The 7,798-nt window shown below is 40.8% G+C and overlaps 1 long non-coding RNA gene across 2 annotated transcripts; it reads left to right on the top strand.

Annotated features, from left to right (window-relative positions):
• The first annotated feature begins 361 nt into the window (after positions 1-361).
• On the top strand, positions 362-7,432 carry LOC120395865. Of its 2 annotated transcripts, none has more exons than XR_005592863.1 (4): positions 362-509; positions 1,341-1,397; positions 2,039-2,104; positions 7,266-7,432. It is a non-coding gene; the product is annotated as an uncharacterized LOC120395865 (long non-coding RNA). The 2 variants fall into 2 exon arrangements; XR_005592862.1 differs by lacking the exon at positions 7,266-7,432 and adding an exon at positions 6,983-7,119.
• The last annotated feature ends 366 nt before the right edge of the window (positions 7,433-7,798 follow it).

The following is a 7,798-nucleotide window of genomic DNA, read 5'->3' as shown; positions in this document are numbered from 1 at the left end:
AGTTGACCCTGCACATGCGGAATAAGTGAGATTCCTCAGTGTGCAGGTGAAATCTGCACGTGTGTGTGTGTGTGTAAAGCTAGATTGTTTGATCAGCCAAAGGCCTGATGTTACAGAAGTCCTTCCTGCTCTGTGTACTTTGAGAAATGTATTTGAAAATGCATTTAAAAAAAAATCAAAACTAACACTTCTGAGCTAAAGCAGCCAACCCCAGCTACAGATAAGGCATAGGTGGTGAATCATGATCTTCCAGCACCCACCACCATATCTGTGTGGGTTATCAGGCTCGATGGCCTCCCTTCCCCCTCTTCCCACAGCAAACAAAATCTGCAGCCTCCTGATATCCAGATTTGCTCAAGTCTGAAGCTTGGACTCTTCAACACTTCTGTGATCTTCCTATTGGGTCTGGACACCCTTTCTCTATAGCTCTATGTGTATGACTCCCATACAGTAGTATCTTAGCACTTACAAGTATTTGTGGATTTACCTTCACAGCACCACTGAGTTAGGTAAGTATTAATAGTCTCCTCCCCCCCCCCCTTTTTTTTTTTAAAAACCAGATGGGAAACTGAGGCACTGAGCGACTAACAGACTTGTCCAACTTCTCTCAGAAAACCTGTGGGGGTGCTGGGAATTGCTGTCAGAGCTCTTTGGTCTGTGCCATAAACACAAGACCAGCCTCTGTCTTATCACTACAGCCCACAATGCTTCTATCCTTTCCCTTTTCTGTTTCTGTTGCAGCTTCCCTTTCCTTTTAATCTCCTTTTCATACGCCAACACTTTCTTCCACTTCCCTTCAGTCCCAAATGAACCCTCTAAAAACCAAGGATCAGATCCTCAGATTTGGCCAAGATGCACCTGGTGCAGGCCCTAGGAGTACATGGGTAAAATCGCTGTAAGCTGTCTTTCATCAACCCTGATTCTGGTCTGACTGGGTGCCAACATGACCCTTGGTATAACATGGATCAAGCTAAGGAGTGCTCTAATTATACTAGTTAGAATGGTGGGTTTTTTTCCCCCCAAGGGCCTACTCTGTGCTAGTTGCTCATTCCTCTCCAATTCACCCAGGAATATGCTTATATTGTCTTTACACCATGTGGGGATTCCTTTCATCAGGGAAACTCCCAACTGCCCTATTATGGTACAAAATGGATGAAGATGGGGGCCAGAATCTGTCTCCAAGTATTTCTAATATAAATAAAGCAAAGCAATTATGTTTTAAAAAGTTGCGGAACTAATATGATGTCTGCTATCCTCCTCCTGATCACTTTGCTTGCATGTTTTATCTCTTCCCTTCCCACACACCCCCTTATGATTCCTCTGTGTTTGTCTTAAATTAGGTTATAAGCTCTTCAAGGCGGGGATTGTGCAACTGCAGTAAACAAAATAAATAAGAGGTGAGGCTGCATAAAGAATGAGGTAGAGAATAATGCAGAAAATATTATAATGTCCACCAAGGGTAGGACAAGTAATTAGCTTAGTTGGCAGGAAGGGATATTTAGGTTGGATATTAGGAAAAACTTTCTAACTATCAGGCTAGTTAAGCATCGGAACAGGTTCCCTGTGAAATTCCTGTCACTATAGGTTTTAAGAACAGGTTAATCAAACCCCTTCCTGGGGTTTACTTGGTCCTCCCTCAGCATGCAGGATGGCAGCCTTACGGGTTTTTTTAATTCTAATTTGTATGATAATGCCATTACATCACTCCATGATCTTTCCTCTTCTGGAATACAGTGTATGATATTGCTTATCCCATCTCAAAAAGGATATTGCAAAATTAGAGGTCATTCAGAGATGCGTGACAAGAACGATTAGGGGCATGGAAAGTCTTCCATATGAAGAGAGATTGAAAAGATTTAATTCAAAGGCATATGTAAAAATATACAGAATTGGGGATGGTGCAGAATAGTTCAACTGGGAGCTTTATTCCCCCTCCCCATCTCATAAATCAAGGAGTGGACATTCAGTGAAATTGAAAGCTGGTAAATTCCAGATTGGTCATAGGAGACTTTTGTTTTTTGTTTTGTTTTTTGCACAGGATATAATCAGACTGCTGTGGCCATGAGTTCCACGGTGTCCTGTGAGAAACAATTTAAGATGCAAGGTGGGATTGGACATTTATCTGGATAAGAATAATAGTTAATGATAAAAATATGAAGTGTTTTGTAAGAGAGAGAAAACCTTCTGTTTCCCAGGTTGTTAATCTCTAACCAATAAGGGTTAGGGGGCAAATTATCCCACATCTGACTATGATGGGTTCTTGTACCTTACTGAAGTATCTGATATTGGCCACTGTCATCTACTGGATTAGATTAACTTCAGGTATGACCAAGTATGGCAATTCTTAGGCTCCTAAACATCTACCTTCGTGTTTGTAGAGTGTCTCCCACAAGGAGATCCTAATCCTGATTGGGACCATTGGGTGCTACCAGAACATAAATAAATAACCACTGTAATCACAGTAATCCTGGCCGCTAACAAATTTAGTTTAAATTAAAAACTGGCATTTCTCTATCTCCTTAGGACTGAACTGTAGATCTCCAAAATGTGTGGTTAATTTCAGTGCCTGAGGGACAAATAGCAGCTCCTGAATTCAAGTAACAATTCAATAGTATTCTGCCTTCCTCCTGAAAGTCTGGTTCTTCATACCCACATGTCTTCTGCGTTTATAATGGAAGGTTTCCAAAAGGGGGTGTGGTTTGATCTAAAATTGGCACTTTTGCTAAAAGTCTTAGTTAATGCTACTGTCCCAAATACACCTCTACCCCGATATAACGTGACCCAATAGAACACAAATTTGGCTATAACACAGTAAAGCAGTGCTCCAGGGGGGCAGGGCTGTGCACTCCAGTGGATCAAAGCAAGTTTGATATAACCGTTTCACCTAGAACGTGGTAAGATTTTTTTGCTTTCCGAGGACAGCGTTATATCGAGGTAGAGGTGTAGTTAGAACTTGAGCCAATCTAGCAAGCCCAAGTTTGAAGTGACCTTGGAAAGTTGAACTTGTACTCCTGAGCAGCCTGAGCCAATAGGGAGCTTTCTTAGTACTTTAATAGTTACACATCTTTCAGATAATTCTGAGCTCTGTGTACAAAATTGGGTCTCTGTGATATCTGGATGTGTTGCATTCTAGAGGTCCCTAAACCAGTGGGCCAGATTGGTTCCTCCCATAAATAAACCCACAGGAGGGATTGCAGGATGGGGAGGAAAACTTGGTGTAATTTCCATCTGAATTTTACTGGAACCATTTATTCTGGTGAGAGGGATTTGGGGTATGTGTGGACAATGAAAGTCCTGCTGCTTCCCAACTTTGCAAATCTTGGGGATTCACAGGGAAGCTCACAAAATAGGAGCTATTTGCAGGGACAACAATTGCACCACTGTCTCCCCTAACACTACTGTTCTGGCTATATAACCTCCCCTGGATTTCCACATGGAAATGTGGGAGCAGAGCAATGGGTCTGTAGCACCCAAGTGGAGGGGCATCTGTGGGGTGGTGCTCTAGTAGCAGCACTCTCCTGCACAGAAAAGGAGAGATCTGTGTGCTGAGGAAACCCTCTGTATACACCTCTATCTAGGATGATCCAGCCCAGTGGATGGATCATGAGAAAGAAAGGTGCTTTTGCCATCTGGTACTGATAGTGTTCCTCTGGTCCAATAGCCTTTTGAATTACTGCATGGGAGAGAACACAGACTGGAAAGTGTATTCAGAACTTGAGAGGGAGATTGCAGCATTTACTGGGATGAGACATGTCTCTTGGTGAGGTGAAAGGCAGGTCAGATCCAGAGGGCTCAACTTGAGTCTCCAGAATGTCTTCCTTGCCTGTGGGCACTCCACCACATCTGGTCAATGTTGTGTTAATTTCCCTCCATCTCCCAGGTTCAGAGTACTTTCTCCCTGACATGACTGGATTATTGGTATAGAAAGGTACAGCTTGCTCAGGAAGGATAGGCAGGGGAAAGAGGGAGGAAGTGTTGCCTTGCATATCAAATGTATATACACTTGACCTGAGGTTGAGATGGAAATGTTTAAAGTCTCTGGTTATGGATAAAAGGGGTAAAAAACAAGGGTGATGTCATGGGAGGGGTCTACTACACACCACCTAACCAGGAAGAGTAGGTGGATGAGGATTTTTATAAACTAACACAATCATCCAAAGCACAAGACTTGATGGTGATGGGGGACTTCAGCTATCCAGAGATCTGTTGGGAAAATAACACAGAAGGTAAGGTGACGAGATATCCTGATTTTATAGGGACAGTCCTGATTTTTGGGCCTTTTTCTTATATAGGGTTCTATTACTCACCACCCCCGTCCCGATTTTTCACACTTGCTGTCTGGTCATCCTAACAGAAGGGCACAGATTACATTTCAAGAACTTGTTGAATATTGGAGACTTTTTTATGTTCAGAAGCTGGAGAAAGCTACTAAGGGAGAGACTGTTCTAGCTTTGATTTTTGACAAATAGGGAAGAACTGATTGAGAATTTGAAAGTGGAAGGCAACTTGGGTGAAAGTGATCATGAAGCGATAGAGTTCATGATTCTGAGGAATAATAGGAGGGAAAACCGCACAATACAGATAATGGCTTTCAAGAAGGCAGATTTTAGCAAACTCAGAGTTGGTAGGTAAGAAATGGCAGAATTGCTAAATGACTTTGTTTGTTTTTCAACAAAAGGGTTAGTAGCAATTGGGCATCTAACTCAACGAATGCCAGTGAAGATTAGGTAGGATTGGAGGCTAAAATAGTGAAAAAACAAGTTAATTACTTTGACTTAATTAGATATCTTCAAGTCACCAGGGCCTGATTAAATACATCCTAGAATATTCAAGGAGCTGACTGAGGAGATAGTTGAGCTATGAGTGATTATCTTCCAAAAATAATGGAAGATGGGAGAGATTCCAGGGGACTGGAAAAGGGCAAATATAGTGCCCATCTAGAAAAAGGGAATAAGGACAACCTGGGGAATACAAACCAGTCAGCTTAACTTCAGTAGCTGGAAAGATAATGGAGCAAATAACTGAGCAATCAATTTGCAGACACCTAGAAGATAAGGTGATAAGTAACAGTCAACATGGATTTGTCAAGAACAAATCAGGTTAAACCAACCTAATAACTTTCTTTGACAGGGTAACAAGCCTTGTGAATACAGGGGAAGCAGTAGATGTGGTATATCGTGACTTTAGTAAGGCTTTGTATATTGTCTTCTCATAAACTAGGGAAATACAGTAGATCCATCTAGACTGTAAGGTGAGTGCATCTCTGGAAAACTGTTCCCAGAGAGTAGTCCTCCAGTGGTTCACAGTCAAGCTTGAAGGGCATATTGAGTGGGGTCCTGCAGGGATCAGTTATAGTTCTGGTTCTGTTCAATATCTTTATCAATTGTTTAGATAATGGCATAGAGAGTACACTTATAAAATTTTGTAGATGATACCAACCTGAGAGAGGTTGCAAGTGTTTTGGAGGATAGGATTAAACTGATCTGGAGAAATGGTCTGAAGTAAATATTATAAAATTCAATAAGGACAAATGCAAAGTACTCCAGTTAGGAAGGAACAATCAATTACCCATACACACTAAATGGAAAATGACTCTCCTAATGAGTACTGTGGAAAGGTATCTGGGGATCACAGTGGATCACAAGATAGATGAGTCAGTGTTACACTGTTGCAAAAAAAGCAAACATAATTCTGGGATGTATTAGCAGGAGTGTTTTAAGCAAGACACAAGTAGTAATTCTTCTGCACTAATTAGGCCTCAACTGGAGTAATGTGTCCAGTTCTGGGCACCACATTTCAGGAAAGATTTGGACAAATTGGAGAAAGTCCTGAGAAACAACAAAATGATTAAAGGTCTAGAAAACATGACCTATGAGGAAAGATTTGGGGGGAAAAAATTGGATTTGTTTAGTTTGGAGACGAGAAGACTGAGGGGTGACATAAAAGGTTGTTACAAGGAGGAGAAAAATTGTTTCCTAACCTCTGAGAATAGAACTAGTAACAATGGACTTAAATTGCAGCAAACTTCCTAAGTGTCAGGGTGGTTAAGCACTGAAATAAATTGCCTAGGGATGCTGTGATGTCTCTGTCATCGGAAATTTTTAAGAGCAGGTTGAACAAACACCTGTCAGTAGTGGTGTGCTGAGTCTTCATTTATTCACTCTAATTTAAGGTTTTGCGTGCCAGTAATACATGCTAATGATTTTAGAAGGTCTTTCTATAAGTCTAAGTCTACAATATATAACTAAACTTTTGTCATATGTAAAGTAAATAACATTTTTTAAATGTTTAAGAAGCTTCATTTAAAATTAAATTAAAATGCAGAGCCCCTGGACCGGTGGCCAGGACCCAGGCAGTGTGAGTGTCACTGAAAATCAGCTTGCGTGCCATAGGCTGCCTACCCCGGTCTAGATAGATAATACTTAGTCCTGCCTTGAGTGCAGGGGACTGGACTAGATTACCTCTTGAGGTATCTTCCAGTCCTATGATTCTATGATTTAAAAAAGGCAGCTACTTTTGTAGTAGATGCTCTGGGTGTTGAGCTCTAGACAGCACTAGATGGTTAACTCACAGATGGCATTCAGTTTAGTTTAGTGAGACTTGATTGGCATCACAAGCTACCTGAGCATGTGTGTGCATGTGTACACACACACACACAAAGTTCAGCTAAATCACACCTACAAAAATTGCCCTCTTTCACAGGGCAATTTGTGTAAAAAAAAAAAAAAAAACCTGATAGGACTCGTGTCAGAGAGAGAGGGATGGTGAGAGATACCATCAAATTTACTTCTGCTCTTTTTACCAAATACCTAAAAACCATTCTGGGGAGGCCTGACAGAATGGCTTTGGGGAAGCCTTTGAATATCTGACAGTTTTATGACATATATGCTGAAATATCCAGGCATGGTATGTCTATAGTTTTATATAATAGCCCCAAAAAGCTTAGAGCCCTTTATGGACACTAATGAATTTACCCTCACAGTGCTTTCCTGGGAGATAGGAAAATATTACCCCATTTTATGGTCGCAGAGGTTAGGTGACTTGTCCAGGAGCCCATGGATATAGATGGCAGATCAGGAAGAAAACCCAGATCACCTACATTCCAGACCTGCATTCCAAGAACAAGGTCAGAACTAGGGGGTGATGGAAAAATTTGAATAAAAAATTTTCTTATTGGAAAATTGTCATTGTAATTGAAATTTTCCACAGAAAAGATCAATTTAGACAGAAATCTGTCAGGAAAATTAAAACAAATTTCATTTCAGGCTGACAATTTTTGCATGTGCCTGAGCTTGGTGCATTATGGGAGATGTACTCTGGTTGCGGAGCTGGTCCCTTGAGGGCATGAGGAATCTGGAACTACAACTCTCCTAGAGTGCTGTGGTGGTACAGAAAGCTGCAGAGATTAATGCTGACTTGAAATAAAACTTATCTCGGGCTGACAAACTGAAATGAAGTGTTTTGATTTGTGAATGCAGAACCATTTCATTTATATAAAAAATGTTGAAACAAACATTCTGACATTTCCAAATAATTTTTTTTGAACTTTCATGCAGTAAACCATTTTGACTTTTTGTCCTGACTTGGGATGAAAACAAATGTCAAAATATTGTAAATTTCAGCTGGATGGAAATTTTTTTTCATTTAGTTCTAAGAAACTGCTAAATTTATGGCAGGAAAACAAAGACATGGGGCCAAATTTACCTTTTAAAGTCAGCAGAGGACAACTGCTTACAACAGAGTTGAATTTGTCCTACAGGGCCACTTTGGTCGCCCTGCAGCTCTTTTTAAATGTAAA

This window comes from Mauremys reevesii, linkage group 1, assembly GCF_016161935.1.
Source record: "Mauremys reevesii isolate NIE-2019 linkage group 1, ASM1616193v1, whole genome shotgun sequence".
NCBI classification, from domain to species: Eukaryota; Metazoa; Chordata; order Testudines; family Geoemydidae; genus Mauremys; species Mauremys reevesii.
Note: the sequence above shows the minus strand (reverse complement) of the source record. Positions and strands in the feature narration are given on the sequence as shown.